Source organism: Hipposideros armiger, unplaced genomic scaffold (genome assembly GCF_001890085.2).
Source record: "Hipposideros armiger isolate ML-2016 unplaced genomic scaffold, ASM189008v1 scaffold_449, whole genome shotgun sequence".
Taxonomy (NCBI): Eukaryota; Metazoa; Chordata; class Mammalia; order Chiroptera; family Hipposideridae; genus Hipposideros; species Hipposideros armiger.
Window position 1 is genome coordinate 447,853 of NW_017731799.1, and position 22,534 is coordinate 470,386.

Genomic DNA, 22,534 nt, shown 5'->3' on the forward strand with positions numbered 1-22,534 from the left:
AAAATAAACAATGACAGTACAACAAAAAGGAAACTACAGTACACTATTCCTCATGAAAGTAGATGCTAAATTCTCAACAAAATATTAGCAAATCAAATCCAACAATACAGAAAAAGAAGAACACATCACATCTACATGGATTTTAACTCAGAATGCAAGGCTGGTTCAACATTTGAAAATCACTGTAATTCATCATTTTAACAAATGAAATAACAAGAAACACATGATCATCTTAACAGAAGCAGAAAAAACATTTGACAAAATCCCAAACATCTTCATGATAAAAACACTCAGCAAACTAAGAATAGTAAGAAACTTCCTTAACCTGATAAAGTACATCAACAACCTACAGCTAACATCAGACTAAATGATGAAAGAAAGACTGAATGTTTCCCCATTGAGACCAGGAGTAAGACAAGAATATCCATTTTTACCACTTTTATTGTACAATACAGTACACTGGAAGCCTTATCTTTTGCAATTAAGCAAGAAAAATACTAATAGGTGAATTTAGCAAATTTGCAGGATACAAGGTCACCATACAAAAATCAATCTTATTTCTATATACTAGCAACGAATAAGTGAAAACTGTAATTTTACATAACAGTGCCATTTATAATAGCTCCAAAAATTAAATATTTAGGTATAAATATGACAAAGAACATGTAAGATCTAATTTCTAATATCATAAAAAGTAAAAAACATTGTTTAAAGAAGTTGAAAAAGACCCAAATAAAGGGGCATGTATTGTTAACATATTGGAAGACTCAATATAGTTAAGATATCAGTACTTCTCCAGTTGATCTTTAGATTAAATGTGATTTCAATAAAAAATCCCAGAAGAATTTTTTTTGTAGAAATAAACAAACTTATTCTAAAATTTGCATGAAACATAAAAGGAACTGCAATAGCCAAAACAATTTTGTAAAAGAACAGTCAGAGAACTCTCATTACCAGGTTTTATGATTTATGAAGGTAGTATGATTTTTGCCTAAGGCTATACACATAGTTCAATGGAATAGAAGAATACAATCCAGGAATAGTCCCACACAAATATGGTCAATTTATTTTTGACAATGGTAATTCAACAGAGAAAAGATAGTCTTTTCAAGAAATGGTCCTAGAACAAATGGACATCTATATAGCTCACACCTTATGCAAAATTTAGCTTAGACTTTATATTTAAGTATAATTTTTTTAATTACAACTTTTTTTAAGAAAACAGGAGAAAAACCTTTATGTTTTTATCTTAGGCAGAGTTCTTTGGTATCCATTAAAAATGATAAAGTAGACATTAGCAAAAATTAAAAATTAAAACATTTTGCTTTCTGAAGGACAATGGGAAGAGAATGGAAAAACAAGCCACAGATCCAGATAAAATATTTGCAAATTTCACACTCATCAAAGGACTTATATCTAGAATATATAAAGAACCCTCAAAACTCAACAAAAAACCAAATTTAAAAATGGGATCTGGCTAGACACTTCTCTAAGTAGATACAGGGATGTATGAACATCAAATTAGTACATACAGAGATGTTCAACACTATTGCTATTTGGGGAAATGCAAATTAAAGCAACCAGTGAGATATTACTGCATGTCTATTAGAATGGCTAAAACAAAAATAAAAATATAAAACTTGTAATTCCAAGTGTTGCCAAGGAAACAAGTCAGTCAGTCATTCTAGGGAAGAGTTTGACAGTTTCTTCTAAAGTAAAACATACACTTACAATCTGATCCAGCAATCTCACTCTTAAATATTTAACCTAAATGAAGATGTATGTTCACAAAAAGGCCTGTACATGAATGTTTATGAAAGCATTCATCATAATCACTCAAACCAGGAAACAACCTAAATGTTCTTAAATGAGTGAATATATTAACAAAACTGTGGTGATCCACACAGTGGAATACTACTCAGCAGTGAAAAGAAACCAGCTTCATGGATCAATCTCAAGTGCATTATGTTGAGTGAAAGAAGCCAGTATTAGGGTTACATGCTATAGTGTTCCATTTATATTACATTCTGAAAAAGGCAAAACTATAGGGATGGAGAAGAGATCAGTGGTTGACAGAGGTTAGGGGCGGGGGAAAGTTTGACTACAATGGGGTAGCATGAGGGAATTTGAGGGGCAATGGAACTACTCTGTATCCTGATAGAGGTGGGGGTTATATAAATGTATGCATGTGTTAAATCTCAATGAACTGTATACCCAAAAAGTCAATTTTATAGTATATAATTTTTAAAATAGTTTTAAGTGTACAAAACAATTCAATAGTTATATTTTGAAGCCCTCACAAAGTGACAATATAATTTAAAAAAATAAAAATAAAACTATACTTGGGATATAGTAGTTGGACCATATCCACAACACAGGGACTGTTCAAAGACCCCCAGTGGATGCCAGAAATCACAGATGTACCAAGCCCTACATATACTATGCCTTTTCCTATACATACATGCCTATGATAAAGTTTAATTTATAAGTTAGGCACAGTGAGAGACTAACAACAATTACTAATAATAAAGTAGAACAATTATAACAATATACTGTAATAAAAGTTACGTGAATGTGGCATTATGAAGTAAAATCAGGGTTGCTTGAACACAAGCACTGCAATACCACCACAGTCAATATGACAACTGATATAGCTACTAAGTGACTATTCGACAGAGAGTGTCTACAGCGTGGATATGCTGGACAAAGGGATGATTCACGTCCTGGGCGGGACAGAGCAGGATATCTCGAAATATCATCATGCTACTCAGAATGGCGCGCAACTGAAAATTTATGAATTGTTTGTCTGGAATTTTCCATTTAATATTTTCAGACTATGGTTAACTAAAGAAAACTGAAGCCACGCAAAGCAAAACTATAGAGAAGGGGAAAACTACTGTACAAAGAAACTTAAGATAGTGATTACTATAAAATTTCAGATGGTGGTTGCTTTGGAGGCAGGGGCAGCTGTGTTTAGAATAGGGAATGTGGAGGAGATTTTATGATGACTGGCAAAGTTTTGTTTCTTTACCTCATAATTCTTGGGCTATACATTTGTGTGGTTTTCTGAATTTATATTTTATTTAACAATAAAAAAAGTATATAGATATTGAGCCAATAGAATTTCAACAAAATTCCAATATGATTTTATGAGGAACTTGTCAGGAAGAGAAATTGTAAAGTACTGATAACGTCCTGTTTCTTAAGCTGGATGTTAAGTATTTGAGCATTCATATTATTAGTATAGTTTACACTCTACACATATGTTTTATATACTCTTTTTTATGTATGATCGATTTTATTTAAAAAAAGCCTTCAAATTGAACATTACCCAGAGCATTTTCAAATATGCTGAATGACTATATATTATTTATTAAATGTACACTTTCTTAAACACCTATTTTATGCCCAGTATGTACAAGATCTTTTGAGGTACACAAGAAAAGTACAAAGTTTTTGAATATTTTACACTGAGAATGTATTCGTGTTATGATTCATGTAAAAAGATAAGCTGAACTAAAATTAAGAAAACTACAAAGCTTGTTTTCTGCATCAAACAATTAGAATCTTATTCAGGACATGAGAACACAAGTGACAGGGCCGTGGAGAACATTAGACTGATCTTCTGGACCTCCTGCTATGAGCAGTGAATGTGTAAATGTTGTGCAGTGTGTCAAAGATGTGCACTTTGGGGAAGAATTGATTCACCTTAGTTGCATCCCAAGCTACACAAGTATTCACCCTAGTCACACTCAAGTGAAAGTTTATTAAGCTTTTAAGTCCATTTATTCCAGGAGACTATGTAAACACCGAACAACATATTTTAAAATGGAAATTCAACAGGAACATAAGCTATCAGAAACAGGACTTTATTATCTACGTACTTTTTCTGAGTTGTACCTATTCTAAATGGCAAACTACACCTATTTATGTATTTAGCATAAAAAGCTGAAGGAAGTAAGACTCTAATTTCTCTATTTTGTTATATAGTTCATTATATTTTATTATAGTTCATCGGCGCTGTGACTTTCCCCATAAACTTTATATGTTAGCATTCCTCTATCTCTTTGCCCTCCTTTTGGAAATGGAACAGCCAAAGATTATTAGCTTAGTTTTGATTTAGAAGATTCAGTGAATTATTCTCAGGTACTCTTTTGAGGAGCCTAGAAATTACTCCCGTTGGGATTTTTGCATCTTCTTCTAAGCCTCACAATGGAAGCTGAGCATAGTTAGGGGACCATATAATTTAATGTCCAAACTGGGACACTTTTGAAAAGGGATGCCTCGGGTAATTACTTGAAGATAATGTGTGTAAACTGGGGCTGTTTTGGACAAACAAGGACGTAAGTAACCCCGTGGGTAACCAAACTGTGATGTACAGAAAAGAGCAGCCAGGGAGGCACTGAAATGATGATGGGTGAGGTATGGAGAAAGGTGCCAGGGATGTTTGGCCAGGTGAAGAGATGGACACAAAGGTGCGATGACCACCTGGCAGGACTTCATGCGTTAGATGAGCAACTGAATGGGACAACCTCTTGAGGCTGTACAGGCTCCTATCACTAATGGGGGAGCACAGCGCCATCAAGGCTGTGAGTGTGTGTTGTATGTGAGAGTCTCCGTTTTGTGGTATGAGAGTGTGTATGTGTGTGAGGGTGTGTGGCAGAAGTGGCTTTTGTCAAGGCCCTCCTATTCGCGCACTTTCTGGATACTGCTCTATTTTTATGGTGATGCTGATTTTTTGTAGAGTCAGCCCACTTCTCGCCTTTCTCGAGCAGGCATAAAATCTGCTATTATTTCTAGAGGGTTCAATGTGACTTTTTCTTCCTGAGTTGTAACAGCTTATGAAGTTACACCTGTGGGTCATGAGCACACATGTGGGGATGCTGGTTAGATGAGATCTTTGCTTTGAGTGCACAGAGGCAAAATCAGAGGGAAACCGAGGGCTTTGGAAGGCACCAAGAGAATAAATGCATACTATGCAGTGAAATAGAAGCAGAAAGTCCCCAGGAACTATCTCACCTAAATATACAGCAACGCTGTCCTCACCTCCTTCTCACCACACTTTTGCTTGTCCGTAATAGCCTTTCATTCATTAACAACACATACTTACTGAATCCTCACTATGTGCCATTCTAGATGGTGGGGATAGAGTGGTGAACAAGACAGGCAGGCTCCATTACTTCATTGCCATGAGGCCTACAATAAACAAACACAAACAGTTAACATTTTTGCTGCGACATTCATCTATAGTGGAATGATATTTTGATGCCGCTTACTGTGGCGTTCAATTTTACCCCACGAGCTCACTGTTCCAGAAAGGAAATTTAGGAAGGCAGAAGTGCACTTTTCGATATTTTTTGTGTTTTTCAAGAATGAATAACAATAAGAAATTTTTATAGTTTAATCATTTATTTTAATAAAATGTAGCATCTTACCTGTATTTACTTAAAAATATACATACTGTAATTATTTTCTGTGGGTTTTTGACACATTTTGGAGGACAAACTTGAACTCAATTAACACAGTTAAAAAGTTAAGATGATGTCAAAGTGTGAAATGTGCCATGTAACCTTAAGGCTTAATCAACATGTATTGAGTGTTTCCTCTGTCAGACATTGATTTATTTACATGCTGCACATGTGTTAATTGATTTAACCCCCCCAGCACTTTTATGCTGCCAGTGCCATTTTTATTATCCCCATTTTACAGATGAGGAAACTGAGACACAAAAAGTTTAAGTCTTTTTCTAAGGTTACTCTGCCAGTAAGTGGGTAAAACTAAAATTTAAGCACAGACCATCTAATTCTGAGCCCATATTCTTAACCATTATGTCACATGGACTCCTCCACTGCTAGGAAGACAAGAGGTTGGTGTAAGGGCATAAAGTGCCAGGGGTACCAAGCCCTGGGACTGAGGAGCCTGTGTTAGGTGGTCAGTAAGGTAGTCAAGGAAGACCTCTCTAAGGAGGGGGATTTCAGTTGAAGCCAAAATAATGAGAAGTAGTTAGTCATGTAAAATCTGAGGATAGACTCTTCCAGGTGGAGAAATCAGCTACTACAAGGACCTTCAGACAGAAATGAGCTTGAATTGTTTGAGCGAACAGTGTTGTGGTCATGATCTTCATGAAAAAGAAATCCAAATTTAAAGCAGAAAAATTTGGCTTATTATTTGAGTATCAGTTGTGGCATCTATAAAAAGGAAATGACAGAGCCACCCACTTGTTATAGAATTAAAGGAGGCCATGGTAGCCATGATTATAATCACTGCTATTAATAACATGCCCACCATGTATATAGCCTGGCTAGCCTGGCTTTTTCCATAAGTAACATGTCCATGTTACTAGTTAATTGAACAGGTACTTAGCACAGCACACATGTAATTTAAAGGCACCAAACCTGAACTACGATCATTTCGTAAATGAGAAAACTGAGGCTCTCAGAGGTTAAGTAATATTACCAAAGTCAAACATTTAGTGTGTGTGATAAGACTGTGATTCTAACCCAGTTTTGTCTTACTTCAAAGCATAAGGTGTTTCTTCTATACTCCTTTGTAAATTATAAGTTCATCTACAGCAGGCAGGGAATGATGCCTTTTCTGTATCAGAGTATCACCTATAGATGCAGGCACTGTGCAATAAATCTTTTTTAGATGGAGCTTAGGAAGAAGACGATGATAATACTTGAGTGATGATGAAGTAGAACAAAGTGAATTGGAGAAATGGATTGCTTCAGCCATGTTCCTGTCCTCAGATGTCTAAATGCTTCTGACAAAAGCATGCCCTTCCACTGCTGTGAAGCTGTGTGTGCTTGGCCTGAGAGAATCAAGAATAAAGCTGATTGCAAACTTGGTGCATAACAGAGAAAATAAAGACATCATTTACTGACTGATTTGGACTAAGAAAAGATGTATTTACTTGCAGTTTATTATGTTGAATGTGACAGGCATACATTTGTGCTTTTTATTGAATGATGACTTACTGCATACAAGAATTGGTGCAATTTGTAATGCAGATTATGTTTTTAAACAAGAAAGGGTGCAAATACACTGATGACTGTCACATGACGTGCTCTGCACTTCTCAAAAAGTGGCTTGAGCGTGGGTGGGACAACAAATATACCCTAGCTGCACAAATGTAATTTCCAAAGAAGATGATTCTGGGCAGCTTCCGATTCAGTCAGGCAGATTTAGACAGAAGAAATCCATGGCTAAGAAAAGCTAAGTATCTTAAAATAGCAGGAATTGGAGTAAGATCATTGAGCCACTCCTATTAACTATTGAGATGGCTCCAGATATAGTAGGACGAGCCACCACGAAAATCAGGGTGTGGGATGAAAGAGTATGTGTTGAATCTCTGTAAGATTACAAAAGTTAAAAACCTGGGAATGACATTTTGCTTCTAATGATGGGAGGTGGGGGCAGGAGAAAAGACAAAGGGATCTCCATGCTATAGTGAAATGCAATACAATGAGAGCCTGGCCACTGGCTTATTTTCTGAGGACTGAATTTTGTGACCTCATCAGCTTCTAGGCATTGGGCCAAATCTTGTCCTGTGATACATTTGTCAATTCCTCGAGGTTGCAGACTTGGGTTTTCCACTGGAAGCACATTTGTGAATTTACCCCGGGGGCAGGATTCAGTAATCTAGTTTTCCGGAGAGTCCGCCACCATATTCATTTGACTCATCACATAACTGTATAAACAATCCAAGTTTCTTTTCGATGAAGGCAAATTCTGTTAATTGATTTTCTTCATCTGACTGTTTGGGCTTTACAACTGACTGCATCCAGGATCCAGCCATTAGCAAAGAATGTTTGTTCATTCATGCTAATAACTGCCATTTAAGCTGCTTGTGAGTAATAGTCAAGAGAATGTATGACTAAAGGTGCAACCCATGCAAAGATTTGAAAATAAGTGGAAACATTTTTACTTCAAAACTTTTATTTGCCTTGGGGGCAAGGCAAAGCCAGGCATGACATAATTTTCAAATCAGTTTCACGGCTTTCTCATCATTTAAAATTGGAGCTTTTTCTTTGTTGTTTAACGGAGATGTCGTAGCATGGGCAACATGACATGTCAAAATAGTTTCTTCTCAAAATCTTGGAGCGTCACAATAAATTTTGCTATGGAGATTTTGATTCTTATCTTCCCTACTTGGGAATTTACCACAGGCAATTTTCTCTTCTCATAATGGGCAAACCCTGTCACTCACACTTGCTGGAAGCGCTGCCTCTTGTGTGAGAACAAATGCTACACCCCTGTCTACATTTCAAAGGAGAGCTTAGCTTGCCAGCTCTTTTCAAAAGTAACCACAGACAGCGATTCCATTTAAGGCCTGAGCGCAGCGTTGGAGGCTGTACGAATCCAGGTCTACACTGCAAATCCCAGCTCCCAAACAAGTGCATGCTACAGAGGGCTGGTGCCTTGTTCTCCTAGGCGGTGAGGCCTTGGGTCTATTTTTAGGCAGCTGATCACTATTTCCTTGTCTTACCCTCCACAGATATGCTTTTTCCTCCTCTGATTAGAAAGGAGGCCTGTGTTCGTGATAAAAGTAATCACTGGGTGAGTGAAGGAGTGAGAGGGAGCTTCCAGAGGTCTCCTTGTTCCTCGAAGATGCCAAGCTACCTGAGGGCTGGTGCTCTGCCTAGGCTTGGAAGCTGGTATGTTGACACAGAGGGAGACTGATCAAGAGCTTTGGGTCTTTGTTTTGTTTCAAATTCCTGGCAGGACATGAAGTAGGAAAAGGGGAACTGCAGTACCCATCCTCCACCTTTCCCCACCACCTACTCCAACTCTCCTACCCTGACCACTCCACAACCTCACCATAGCCCTCAGATCCCTCCAGGATAAACCTCAGGGGCTGGCTCGATGTGGGGGGAAGAAGTAAGGAGAAAGTGGAGATGGAAGAAAAGATACCCTCTTGACCTCATCAAGAAGTAAAGAAGTGGCACAAGTTACATTCTCCTGGACGAATGCCAGTTTGGATGAACTCTTGTAGAACCTGTATTAGCTTACTACAGCTGCATAACAAAGTACCACAAAATGAGTGGCTTAAACTGCAGAAGTATATTGGCTCACAGTTCTAGAGATTGAAAATCCACAAGGAGGTGTTGGTAGGGTTGGCTCCTTCTGAGGACTGTGTGGGAGAATGTCTCATGCCTCTCTCCTATCTTCTAGGGCCAGCCGAGTGGCGCGATAGTTAAGAACTGGCTTGGGATGCCAGAGGGCCCCGGTTCGGATCCCACATATGAGGGCCAGTGACACTGAAATCAAAAAAAAAAAAAAAAAGAATTGTCTCCTATCTTCTGATGGGTTGCCAATCATCTTTGACATTGCCTGTCTTATAGACGCATCCCCCCAATCTCTGACTTCATCTTCACATGGTGTTCTCCTGTGTGCATGTGTCTGTGTACAAATTTCCCCGTTTATAAAGACACCAGACATATTGGATTAGGGCCCACCCTAATGACTTCATTTTAACTTGATTACCTCTGTAAAGACCTTCTTTCTAATTTCTGAAATACTGGGGATTAGGACTTCAACATATCTTTTTTTTTAAGGGTGGGGCACAATTTAACTCATAACAGAACTTGTTTAATTTCTTTTATAATTTTAGTACCTGTGTATGTGCAACCCCTAGCACATTGGTCATAATCTTTCCAAACTTGGTGTAGCTGCTGGTGTTCCCAGAGTGAGATTATGGATGCTTTTGGCATGCTTTGAACCAGTGTTACATAGAAGAATCAGAAGTTTTTCTTGCCCCTGGCTTTGACTTGCCTATGCTTCTCTGTGAGTAGAAGAGCCAGTGACTATTAACACCAGTTTTGAGAACCAGGACCTGTAGTGAGGGGTGAGGGAATCAGCAAAAGCTTGCTGCGAGGGCCCAGAGTGGCTCCTGCGTAGATAGAAGCAAGTCGCAGTGGCAGCCTTCTTGTCTCCCGGTATCTGCCACACACACCTGTGTGCTCCTTTTCCACTTGCACATGAGGAGGATGGGGGAGTCAGTTAGCCAATCAGTGTCTGTTCCCAGATCAAGACGCACTTCCTGTGTCTTTGGTTTGCAGGTGGTACTCTTACCTGTGACCTGCTGGACTCTGGACCTGGCCAGCCTGCTGTCAGGTGGAGCTAATGCTCTGAGCCAGCTCTCACATCTCTACCTAGATGAGCAGGGCCCACCTGATCCTTTATGCATACTTTTTTCCTCAGGAATTTTATTCTTTGCCTGCTGTGGTTTTAACCAGGCCCTACCTGGCATATGGGCTCAGGGTCCTGTTCCCACCGGTATTCAGCACCCAATGAGTGTCCCCCACCCTAGAGCCATTCTATTTCTCAGAGAGACAAGAAAGCAGTGGATGTGGAAAGGAATGATTGTCTTGCTTTCTTCACAGGATCACTGGCTGGAACAAAGTTTCCCAACCCATGAGATGTTTCATAACCATCAGGTGTTACTATAATTAGAGCTGATGAAATTACCTGCAGTATGGGCAGAATGCTGTATATTCTTGCTGACATGTGGTCTTCACAACAGCCCACTAAGCTACTGGTCATTCTTGTTTAACAACTGAAGGGACAAAGATGAGTTTAAGTGAAGGCCCAGAGTCAGTGAGGGATATATTTTGGATCCAAAGGTAGGATTTCTGATTCTGAATCCCATGTTCTTTCCAATATCCCAGGAGTGATGGCCATGAAAAGGTGTTGCTCAGCTCTCCTGCGGTGGGAGCTTAATTGATTGATGGTCATGACGACTGTGCTCCAAATCTACCTCTATGTTCATGTCCAGCCCACTCTTCCCCTGGGCTGCTCCAGGCAGTGATCTGGTTCAGCAGAGTCCTGATGCAGCCAGCCAATTGCTAGGATGCAGGGCTACTTCTGACGGCGACTTCAGCTGGAGGACTCCATCGTGGTCAGATCGAGGTTGTCTTAGAACTGACCTTAGCCAACCCTCCTTCCTTTCCCTTCCCTTTCATAGGCATGAGCCCTGTATTGTGTTTTAAAGACTGTCTCACCTCCACCAACTCTCTCCTCTTTTTCCCTCACAGACATTTAGCCCAATAAATCTCTTGCATGTCTCATTCTATCTTGTTATCTACTTCTCAGAGGACCTGAATGAAATTATGATTTCTAATGTCAATTAATTATTTGTGGAGGAAAACTCAATGTTTTCAAATCTTGGCTGGAGGGTGGGGGAAGGAGGAATAAAAAGGAAAAGGAGGAAAGAAGCAGGGGGAGTGGGGGAGCCAGAACAATTATATGCCATGGTCTTGCCTCCAAGACAACTACTGCACATGAAACGTTAGGGAGATATAAGACAGCTATATCATTAAGTGCTAGCTATGTGTGCAAGACTGTGAGTATTGTAGGAATCAAGGAGATAAACATTAAGAGACCTAGAGTTTTCAAGAAAGGTAAGTTGTCAAGGAAAAGGAAGAATGCTAGAAATTGGGCTTTGAATGATACATAGGATCTCTACAACTATCAGGTAGATGGGTGGCTTCCAAGTGAGGGAAATATTGCAGGTGGAATAAGTATGACATTCCTGATAAATAGTGAGATAAGCTACATAAATTTGGGCATTCTTTGGGTTAATACACCTCTCTGTCCCTCAGTTTTCTCATATGTAAAATGGAAGGTAATAATATTATCTACTTCACAGGGTTTTTATGTGGGTGCAAGATTTAATATTTATAAAGCATTTATTGTAGAACAGTTCTTGGGAAGAGTAATTTCAATTTAAGTGTTTGTTAAGCAAATTGGTGACAAGTGATGATAAGTCTACATTTGGAGAGGTAGAGGAAAGGAGTTTGAGGTGAGGAGTAGAAAACAGCCAGAAAAATGATGCAAGGAAATTGCATCATAGCAGGAAATGTAGCAGAAAGTGAGAGTCACTTGTTCAGTAGGAGAAATAGCATGACGAGTGATTACTTTAGGAAAGATAGTTTTTAGTGGCGATATGAAGCATGAATTTAAATTTGGGAATCTGGGACAGAATAAAACCACTTCTCAACAAATACATATTCTGTTCTGAGAGCTTGTGTACATGCATAGGGGGAATGAAGAAAAGAAGGGAATTAAACATGATCTAAACTTTCAGACGTGAGTGATTGAAAGGGTGTTGGTGCCATTAATAAAGACAGAGAAGGTAGCAAAGGAAGCTTGTTTAGAGAAGGAAGGTACAACATTTGGATAGGATTGAATGAGGGAAAGAAATCTGAACTGAAATAACTGATTGAGATTTTGAAGGTATAGAATTGGAAACAAAGGAAAGTTTTAGGGTTCAGATTTTGGATTTATTGGCATTAGCTGTTGAGCTATACCAGGAGGTGAGAGCCTCATGACTCAGCGGTATAAGGGGGTTGCCATGCTGGCTGAGGAAGATTCTCAAAGCTGGTTATAGTTCATGGCCTCATAGAGGAAGAAGACCTCAATGGCTCTCCAGTTAGTGGTCCACGTGATACCTTTTTTAACATGTTCAAGTAACAGGCACATATGGAAACAACTAATAGCTCATCTAGCCTTAAAATGAGGCTAATTTTTATTCCCTAATTTTCTTTCTCAAGCAAATTTATATGTGGAAAGTCTCCATGAAGGAAGCTATTGGATTGTCGGAAAAGTCATGACGTATTTTTTCTATGTTTTTCATTGCAAAAATGCGTCATGACTTTTCCAAGAACAAATATAATCCTTCATTTATTCATATTTAGCCGCACTATAGTCTGGATTGTTTTATTACAAGCTCACAGTTATTTGGAAAAAGCGTAAAATATTTTAAATGCACTAACTAACCTAGCTTCTTGCCTTACATCCTACAGTTTCAAGTCAGAAGTTTTCAAACTCCTTTTGACTGTGATGTTTAGAAACAGATTTTACATCGCAAGACACATATACCTAAAACTGAAACGCTTACTATGTAAAATGCATGCAATTATTTTCTTTTCTATTCTATTCTAGTCTATATTATTTATTTTAAAGAGTGCTCTTTATCACCTGCTAAACAAATTTCATGATCACTGATGGGTCATGACCTGCAATTAAAAAACAGTTGCCCAGCCTCCATGACCATCAGCTGCAGGTTGAGAAAGCCAGCAAAAACTGAGTTTCAAATGAATAGTTCAAGGTCAGGGCAAACTTGCTGCACATCTGACTTTCACCTTGAATTCTACTCTAGCAATGAAGCAATTGCTGTGTTTCTTATACTCCAGTTCCAGTACTGGATCACGGTTTTGGGCTCCAGCACAATATTCTTTTTTGTGTGCTTTATCCCTCCTACATGATAGTCTTGCTTCTAAATGCCTAGCCATGTGGTTGTGTCTCCACTATGTGCTGTCAGACTTCCCCAACTCTGACTGCCATTGTCCGGCACCTACCACAGTACCCCGCAAAGAGTAGGCATTCATTGGCAGTTAAATACATGCACATATGGTAATGGCCTGATGCTTACCACTAAATCAGTACAGTGCTAACTTTGTCTCCTTAGACTTCCTGCTAAGCTCATGATATTCCCATCAGGAGTGTCTCCGTTCCCTCTGCAACCCACCTTTAGTTAAACAATCCTAGCTCTGCTTCTGAAGAAGCAGTAGGAGAGGAGTTGAAAGCCCATCAGTGTGGGGGCTCTAGAGTGAAAGACCTTGAACAAAAGGGAGACAGGAGAGTATAGAGCACCTGAGATGGAAAGTGGGGGTGGGAGCAGAGGAAGAAGAGGCCAATGCCAAAGAGAAACTTGATGGGAAAAACAAAAGCAGTGTAATGAGTCGCACAGATCTGGCACTTAGTCCTGACTCTCACTTCCAGCCCTATCCCTCACTTTCTACACCTGTAAATTTGGAATTCTATTACCACCCAATAAACAAGGCTGTTGTAAGGATGAGTGAGGTAACAGTTAATGCAGTTAGCAATGATTATTTTGCAATTTTGCTTGCAGCTAAGTTTGCCAACAATGTGAGTACAGAGTTCTTAGGTTGTAGCTATGGCTAATAGCAGAATCTGCTATCTCCTTTCCTCCTTTTTAGTATTCCTCTCCCTTCCCACTTCCTACTCCCCTAAAATAATCTACATTAATTACTCCTGGTAAGGAAGCTTGGTGTAACCACTTGGAGAGCTTCCCTCTCCTATGGCTGTTGGCATCTTAAGAGCAGAAAAAGACTAAAGGTCTTACTGATGTAATTAGACAAATTGCTACTAATTGAATTTCAGGCATTATGATGAAGGTGGAGAGTATTATTTTGGCTAAGAGGGTCTTCTTAGTACCTCTAAAAACATTGTAATTGGGGTGGAATTCAGGTGTAGAAGTTGGCATCACAACTCATGGCTCCTATTTATATACTTAGCCTTGACCTTAGTGATATATAATGCAGAAATAAAATATTTTTTGGCTTTGCTCAAAGATCAGGACTTTTCATATTCTTAGAGATAACCCAATAAAGTTAATAGCTGCTCCACCATGAAACACTGGTACATCATCGTATTATTTCATTTAACTAATTCTAATTATTAATTCATTTATCTCCCAAGAAATCTATCTGCCACCTCTCAAACTAACTTTTACAACGCAATTTTTTCATGTGAAGTACAGTGTTATCTGTGGAAAATCTGGATAAGTCATGTGTAATTAAAAAATGGATTAGGGAGGCAGGCCAACTGGCTCAGTTGGTTAAGAGTTTGCTTAAAAGCGTGAGCTCTGAGCAACAGGGACGCTGGTTCGATTCCCACATGGGCCAGTGAACTTCGCCCGAGCTGTGCCTGAGCTGAGCTGCTGCTAAGCTGCCAACAGGTGGCAGGATGGCTCAGCTGATGAGAGCACATGCTCCTAATGACAAGATTGCCTGTTCGATGGTGGGCTACGCCTACCCGAGGCTGGGACTGAACCTGGCACCTTGAGCTGAGCTGCCACCTGGATTGCTCAGTGGATAGAGCATGCACTTTTAACAGCAAGGTTGCTGGTTCAACTCCCACATAAAAAAAAAATGGATTAGGTCTTTTATATCACACTCTCTGTTTACACCTCTCACAAGATGGTGTGTATGTGTGTATTTGTGTATATATATATATATATATATATATATATATATATATATTCTGGATATGTTTATAATATTCAGACATATGCCTATAAATATTCATAAGGCAATTCATACATAAATGAATAATTTAAATTTCTTAGTATCACCCAATCCCTTTATAGAATTTCCTTTCTGTCCCGGTTGAGCATCATCTCATAAAGTTCTTCTCAAACACCTTCTTTCATCTAGCATTCTGAATATGCCTAATGCAACTAACAAAGTTTATAGAACTATATTAGTTTCCTATTATTGTGTAATAATTGACTAAAAACTTAGTGGCTTTAAACAATGAAAAATCTATCATCTTACTATTCTGGAAGTCAGAAATCTTAATATCAGAGTGTCAGCAAGGTTGTGTTCCTTTTGGGAGCTTTAAGGAAGAATTCATTTCCTTGATTTTTTTTTTTTTTTTTAGCTTCTAGCATCTGCCTGCATCCCTTGGTCCATGACTTCTTCCTCCATCTTGAAAACCAGCAATAGAGCATCTTCAAATCTCTATTTCCATCATCACATCTTTCCTGACTTTGACCCTCCTGCTCTTCTCTTGTAAGGAACCCTGTGATTACATTGGGCCCTCTTGGACAATCCAGGATAATCTCTTCACCTCAAGATCCTGAACTTAATCACACTTGCAAAATCCCTTTTGCCATAGAAGGTAATAGGTTCCAAAGATTAGGACATGGATATTTTTGGAGAGCCACTTATAATTACAATCTTTGGAGAGTCAATTACAAAAGGGAAAAGTATAATATAGTAATTTTCTGCCTGTCAAACTTCCTTACAAATGAAAGGAATGGAGTTTGCTCATGATGACATGTATGCGTGTTCTAACTCTCTGGGTGTCATGCTTTCAATGACTTTCCCATTTGAAATAGCAAATACATATGGGACTCCAAAGGATACATACAGGAGACTACAAACAGGCTTCTGAGGTTGGAAAGTCTTAACAGAACAGGAAAATCTAAAATTACTTAAAAATTATTAATAGTTCAGTTCTTTAACTAAATTTTTAAAAGTGTTAGTTCTTACATGCTTAGGTTAAAATGGCATTACCATCTTGATATTTAAAGAAATCAATCAATTCATCAATCAATATTTAAACAAACCACTAAAATCAATAAATTTAAAAAATCTTTGATTCTTGTTTAAATCATTTATTTAACTAACTAATGTTTAATTATCTACAACATACCAGGCACTGCACTGGGTACTGGGACCTAATGTTAACCAAGGTTAACATGGTCTTGTCTCCATAAGATTACTACAGTCTAGTAGAGGATAGGGAAAGCAAGGACGTTACTACAATAGTATGTGGTAAGTATGTGATGGGAATGTTTTTTACTACTGTCCAGTTACACCCAAGTCTTAGTGCTAAAACCACCATATTGTTTCTAGGTGTCAGGGCCCATCACCTGTTGGGAGAAGAATTGATGAGTATCCTAAGCTGTTAATAAGTAAAAGGGAGCAGTGACTACCCGTATATTTCAGATGAAAAGCAAAAAATAATTGAACTATTAGAATGGAAGCTGTGAAAGACAAAATGAACAGTTGACATAACTTCCCCATTTGAGTAATGTGTGGTATGCCCTAGAATGACTATAAATGGTCTGCAAGCTTTGGTTTAGCTTAAACAGAAATCCCAGGTACTGTTTCTTATGGTTAGCAATTCCTAATGCTGACCCTGCTTCTCTTTATTTGTCCTGCCCCATCAGACCTCTCATTCTCAGCCCTCACCTCCTCTGAGGTTACGCCCATCCTCCTCCCCATCACACTCCTGCTGTTCAGCCTTAAAGGACCCTCCATTTAGATGTAGTGATTGAGCGGCAAAGCTCCATTTTTTTTTTATCCTCTTTCTACTTCTATTTTTATGGTCTAAACTCTGTTCTCTGATTCCCTCAGGACTTCTCTTCAGATATTCAAAAGTCTGTTTAGAGGTTTTAAAAAAAGAAATACGGAACATTGACTGTTCTGCTTTTTAAATTTCTGCTTTAACAATCCTTCTTCTCCAGGCAAAGTAGATGCCTCTGACAAAGGGAAGAGTCATGCAAGTACAAGGATACTGGAAAAAGAAAAGCACAAGGACTAATATTTCAAGATATTATGCAATTAGTGTTATGACAGGGGATGTTCAGGATACTGAGGGCCAACCACCAATCAGATCATGCAGAAACGTTAAGACAGTTAGATTTCATTGTGAGAGTAGTGCTGAGCCATCTAACTGTCTTAAGCAGGGGCACGTCATGATAACATTTTGGTTTCAGAACACCAGTTTGGCTGTAATGTGAAGAACAGGTTAGAGGGAGAAAAGACTTAAGGTGAGGAGAACAGTTAGAACATGAAGGCAGAATCAAAGTGAGAATTGATAGTGGATACCACAAGACAATATAGAGGGTTGGAAATGATGGTTTTGGCAAAACTTAGTGGCTGATTGAATGGGGGATTAAGGAAGACGAGGAGTCAAGGATGCCTCTCAGGAATCTGATATAAACAACTGAATTTCCCATTCCTGTGAGATAAGGAACATGGAGGATGGGGAACTGATAGAGTGAGTTCAGCTTGAGCCTTGTTCAATTTGAACACTCAAGCAGAGAAGTTAAGTAGGCAGTTGGATACACAATTTGGGGCTCAAGAACGAAGTATGGACTTTATCAGGGTAGAGAAGATTATTTCAAGGGAATGACTCAGAATATCTGGAAGAATATTTTGAAAATGTGGGAAAAAAAGCCTAAACCTACGAAGCCAAGATGTTGAAGAATATTGAAATTCCAAGGATTAGGGAGGGAAAACAAGAGCCAGTTAAGCAAACTGAAAAGGAATTGTAGGCAGAGAACCAGGAGAGTGGCGTGTCATAGACACTAAGGGAAAATGTTTTTTAAATTGAGTGTGGTAAACAGCAAAAAAAGCTGTGCAGAGATCAGAAAGGTAAAAATGGAAGAGTGTGTACTGGCTTTAGTCGCAAAACCACTGAGAGTTTCAGAAGTTTAGGGGGGCAGAATCATAGTGGTTCCAACACTGAAGGGGAGTTAAGAGAACGGGGTAAGTATAGACAACTGTTTCCAGAAGTATGGCTGAGAATAGGAGCTGAGACAGAGTGTGCGGGTGTGGCAGAGGAGGGGTGTGGTTTAAAGTGGAAGGAACAAATATTTTAAAATGCTTTCATGATTTGAATTAATCAATTCCATTTCTAGGTTAAAAAATTCTCAGATTATGCTTTTCCTTTATTAAATATCTGGAGAAATTTGATTAGTGAGTAAATTATGTGAATAAGCTAAATCAAACTTCTTTTTTGCCTGAAATAGCCAGAAAATAAAATGAAAGAAACTATTCAAGTTTAAATCGCTTCTATAGCTAGTTTCAGAACATTACAATACTCCCACCTTCTTTTAAAACAAGACAAAACACCTCCTATGGGGTTGATGCTAAGCAGCTGTACTGCCCTCTGCCCTTCTTTGCCCATGTGGTCCGAGTTCTGGATTACACATCCGTGGTCTTTCATTTCTTCCACTCAGTCTCTAACAGTTAATATTTCATAAGGCTCCAGTTTGCCCTGCTGCTTTCAATCTTAGTCATACTCTTCATATGACTTAGCATCAGATTGGATTGGCTCATTGTTGTTTTTATTTCCCAAGGTGTCTCTCAAAAAGCTAGTTTTCAGAGTTGCCGCTGGGTTGCTTTTATATCTGTATGTTCAATATTTGGTTTCCTTGCAGACATCTTTTTAAAGTGCCAGTCCAAATTGCAAAAACTCATTTCATCAAAACTGACAATACCATCTGTAAATCCCTATGGGTCAGATAAACTACCTTTTATCATAATCTGGAGCAAATGAGAGAGTGGTTGTCACTTGAACCCCATCTGGGTTCACTTTCCTGTCGGGTTCTTCTTTCCCATATGTGACATGTTACTGTCTGATATACAGTCCAAACAAGGACATAGCCACCATTACCTTAAATATTAGTTAAGTAAAATGTCTTTCTCAAAATGTTTAAATAAATACAAATACAAATAGGAGCTTTAGTTTGACTGATGGTAGAGTAGCTTATATTGAACAGATAACAATTACAAACTGAATACACCAAAAGCAACTATTTGAAGTCAGTAGAAAGCAACCCAAATGAGCAGAAATAGGTGGGCATTTGATTCTTGAAAGAAGGGAACTTGTCCTAGGTAAGATCTACATTTATATATATTTTGCCCAGAGGGCAATACCCAGTCTTCCTGGTGCAAGGTAGCTAGAGCTCAAGTTGGAAAGTGTTTCTTCTCTTATTTTCTGAAAGTGTTTGTAGGATTGGTATATGTGTTCCTTCATTATTGATAAAATTCAATAGTAATACAGTGTGGGCCTAGAGTTTTCTTTGTGAGCAAGTTTTTTTTTTTTAAAGAATTCAATTTTTGTTAATAGTTTTAGAATAATTCAGATTTTCCATTTCTTTTAGTTTCAGTTTTAGTAACTTGTATTTATCAAGGTATTTGTCTACTTTATCTAAGTTGTTAAATATTGGTATTCATAAAATTCTCTTATTATCCTTTTAATATCTGTATAATCTATAGTAATGTTCTCTCTTTTATTCCTGATCTTTGTAATTTTAACTCTAGCCCAGGTAATATGATGAGTAAAAGAAATAAAAGGCATTTAGATGAGGAGGGGTAGGAAGGAAGGAATATATAAAAGCATGAGGAAACTTGAGGGTAATGGATATAATTGATATATCTGTTATCTTGATTGTGGTGATGGTTTTGGGGTCTACATGTATATCAAATCATATGAAATTATATGCATGGAATATGTTCAATGTTTTGCATAATGATTTGACCTTAAAACTGTAAGAGGGAAAAAAGGGCATACAGATTGGAAATGAGGAAGTAAAATAGTCTTTACTTTCATATAACATGATGGTTTACATAGAAAATGCTAAATATTCTACAAAATGGCTACTAGGGTAAATAAGTTTAGCAAGGATACATTATCAGTACACATAAATCTGTTGCATGTCTTTAAATTAACAGTAAACAACAGGAGAATAAAAAAATTTAAATCCTTTTAAAATAGAATTTAAAAACCATAAAATACTAAAGAATGGATTTAATGAAAGGCATACAAGAACGCTGAGAACTATAAAACATTCCTGAAAGAAATTAAAGAAGACCCAAATAAATGCAAATATATACCATGTTCATGGATAAAATAATTCAATATTCTTGATATGCCAATTGTCCTTATATTTATATGTAGATTCAATGCACTGTCAATCAAAATCCCAGCAGGCATTTTGTAGAAACTAAAGATCTTATTTTAAAATTTATCTGGAAATGCAAAGATCTAGCATAGCCAACACAATCTTGAAAAAAGAAAGAAAGAGAGAAAGAAAGAAAGAAAGAAAGAAAGAAAGAAAGAAAGAACGGAAGAAAGGAAGGAAGGAAGGAAGGAAGGAAGGAAGGAAGGAAGAAAGGAAGGAAGGACCAATTTGGAAGACCTGTAATACATGATTATTTTTTTAAAGATTTTATTGGGGAATTGGGGAAGGGGATCAGTGTTGGGGAATTGGGGAATAGGAACAGCGAAGTTGTTGTCCTTCAATCTTAGTTGTGGAGGCTTCAGCTAGCTCAGCTCCAAGTCTAGTCACCATCTGGCCGCCCACCGGCAGCTCAGGGCAGCTCAGCTCAAGGTGTTGTGTCCAATCTTAGTTGCAGTTGGGCATAGCCCACCATCCCATGCAGTAGTCAAACCAGTAACCTTGTTGTTAGGAGCACGTGCTCTTACCAGATGAGCCATCCTACTACCCGTTGGCAGCTCAGTGGCAGCTCAGCTCAGGCGCAGCTCATTGGCCCATGTGGGAATCAAACTGGTGACCCTGTTGCTCAGAGCTCGTGCTCTTAACCAACTGAGCCACTCGGCCAGCCCTATAATACATGATTTAAAGACTCAATATAGAGGGGATCCAAAATGGCAGAGTAGGTAAATGTTGTGCTTGTCCCCTCCTGTTACCACATTAAAATTACAACTAAATGATAAAACAACCAACCAGGAGAACCTTCTAAAGTCTAGCTGAATAGAAGTCCTATAACTAATGATATAAAAAAGAAGCCACGTTGAGATTGGTAGTAATGGTGGAGATGCAAAATGGGCTGGTCCCACACCTGTGTGTGGCAGTTGAGAATTGGAAGGGATGTCTCAGCTATGGAGGTACCCCCCAGAGAAGCAAGGGTCCCCAGTACTAAACTGGGCTCCCCAGCCCAGAGTACCGGAGCCAGGAAGAAGAGTCCCACAACACCTGGCTGTGAAAAACAGTGGGGATTCCAACCATCCAGGTAAGATGGAAGGCTGTGGGAAACCCAGACGTCCACTTAAAGGGCCTACACACAGATTCACATGCTCATAGGCACTCATCCTGGGCTCTGGTAGAGGGATGGTGACTTGGGAGGTGTCAGAGACATACAGGGAGAGACTGAGTTGTGTGGCTTCAGGGTGAAGACTGGAGAAACAGTCACTGTTTTCCCTGTGTAGCCAGCAGGTGGGTGTCATCTTTCCTGTATTGAGCCCCTCTCCACATGGCCAAATCTGAATCTTCATTGGCCTGGTGAGCTCTACTTGCTCTATCCTGGTAACTCCTTGGGACCATGCCCCACTCAACTCATGTAATGCTGGAGGCACTTTCTTAGCCAACAGCCAGCCCTATCTGCATTGCACTCTTTCTTGGACAACTCTTGGGGGACCACGAATCCCAGGTGGGCAGCTGGCTTAGGTGTGCTTTGGTACTTCTCCTGAGTAGCTCCAGGCTAAGCACTGGCTCTAAACCAGAATCTACATTAACCTGGTGAGCATCACTAGTCCCACCCTGGAGACTTCCTGAGACTCTGCCTCACCCAAGTTGTGTACTGTACAAGGCTCTATCAATGGCTGAGCCTTATAGGAGCTGGAAGGCAGCAGCAGGCTTTTTGTGGAGTTATCCTAAGCTTGGTATTCATGGCAGCCATCCTTGGTTAGCAGTGTAGCCTCTCTCACCCACCTCCAGGTCCAGCACAGGGACCGACCAAACATGGGTGACTTTGTAGCTCCCACCAGGTAGTTCCTGTCCAGTCAATCAGGCAGTAGCTGATGTGGGCCTGCACCAGAGCCTCTCCTAAGAGCGCCCAGAATCAACATAACTGAAGGCAGTCTTTAGACGGCAGCAGAGCACCACACAGTTAGCCCCACAAGCAGCAAACACAGAGGGCAGTTTCAGCAGGTACCAGAGCCCACAGGGGCAAATCCTGCTTTGTGGGGTAAGCCCCCTGCACAGTAGCCTGTAAGCTGTTGACATGGCCCAACCCCAAGAAAGTCAGCCTCAAGGTCAAACTACCCACTGATGTGCCAAAAGCAATCAAGGCTCAACTATAACAGGAGGGCACACACAACCCCCACAAGGGATATTCCTGGAGTACCTGGTGCAGGAGACCAGGAAGAGTGTGAAACTAGGCCTCAGAGAGTACCTACTATATAA